At 58.8% G+C, this 1,507-nt stretch overlaps 1 protein-coding gene across 1 annotated transcript in view; it reads left to right on the top strand.

Annotated features, from left to right (window-relative positions):
* Positions 1-1,507, top strand: part of ANO8 (anoctamin 8) — a 22,267-nt gene that overhangs the window by 5,500 nt on the left and 15,260 nt on the right. The gene's annotated exons all lie outside the window — the stretch shown is intronic.

The raw sequence follows: 1,507 nt of genomic DNA, 5'->3' as shown, positions 1-1,507 counted from the left end.
CCCCCCCGGGGCCCCCCCCCCCTGCCATGTCCCCAGCGCTGTCCCCAGTGCTGTCCCTGGCATGTCCCCAATGCTGTCCCCAATGTGTCCCCAACACTGTCCCAACACTGTCCCCACCATGTCCCCACGCTGTCCCCAACCCTCTCCCAATGCTGTCCCCACTGTGTCCCCACCGCGTCCACAACACTGTCCCCAACATGTCCCCACCATGTCCTCACCATGTCCCCAGCGCTGTCCCTGGCATGTCCCCAACACTGTCCCAGTGTGTCCCCAGCCCTGTCCCCACGCTGTCCCCATGCTGTCCCCGCAGTTTGCTGCGCGGGGCGGACGAGCTGATGGGGTGTGGTATATGGGGTGTGGTATATGGGGTGTGGTATATGGGGCATGGGGTGTGGGGTGTGGTATATGGGGCATGGGTTATGGGGTGTGGTATATGGGGTGTGGGATATGGGGTGTGGTATATGGGGTGTGGTATATGGGGTGTGGTATATGGGGCATGGGGTGTGGGGTGTGGTATATGGGGCATGGGTTATGGGGTGTGGTATATGGGGTGTGGTATATGGGGTATAGGGTATAGGGTACAGGGTACAGGGTGTGGGGTGTGGGATATGAGGTGTGGGGTGTGGTATATGGGGTATGGAGTATGGGGTATGGGATATGGGGTATGGGGTGTGGGGTGTGGGATATGGGGTATGGGGTATCGGATATGGGGTATGGGGTATCGGATATGGGGTATGGGGTACAGGGTGTGGGTTATGGGGTGTGGTATATGGGGTATGGGGTGTGGGGTGTGAGGTGTGGTATATGGGGTGTGGTATATGGGGTATAGGGTATAGGGTCCAGGGTGTGGGGTGTGGGAAATGGGGTATGGGGTATCAGATATGGGGTATGGGGTACAGGGGTGGGATATGGGGGTACAGGGTGTGGGATATGGGGTGTGGGATATGGGGTATGGGGTATCAGATATGGGGTATGGGGTGTGGGGTGTGGGATATGGGGTATGGGGTCTGGGAAATGGGGTACAGGGTGTGAGATATGGGGTATGGGGTATCAGATATGGGGTATGGGGTGTGGGGTGTGGGATATGGGGTATGGGGTCTGGGAAATGGGGTACAGGGTGTGAGATATGGGGTATGGGGTATCAGATATGGGGTATGGGGTACAGGGGTGGGATATGGGGGTACAGGTTCTGGGATATGGGATGTGGGGATATGGGATATGGGATGTGAGGTACGAGATATGGGACATGGGATATGGGGATCTTGCACACGGGATACCAAGATGTGGGGCACAGAACTACAGGAATCCAGGGATATGGGGCTGTTGGGATCTAGGGATACGGGATGTGGGGAGGCTGGCTGAGGATACAGCCACCCCCGGCGCCGGGGACAGGGACAGGCCAGGGAGGGGACAGGGACAGGCCAGGGAGGGGACAAGGCAGGGCCAATGGCAGCGTGTCCCCCGCAGGAGCGGCAGAGCATCATCCGCTACTGGCTGGAGAACCTGC

Source organism: Geospiza fortis, unplaced genomic scaffold (assembly GCF_000277835.1).
Source record: "Geospiza fortis unplaced genomic scaffold, GeoFor_1.0 scaffold248, whole genome shotgun sequence".
NCBI lineage: Eukaryota > Metazoa > Chordata > Aves > Passeriformes > Thraupidae > Geospiza > Geospiza fortis.
Note: the sequence above shows the minus strand (reverse complement) of the source record. Positions and strands in the feature narration are given on the sequence as shown.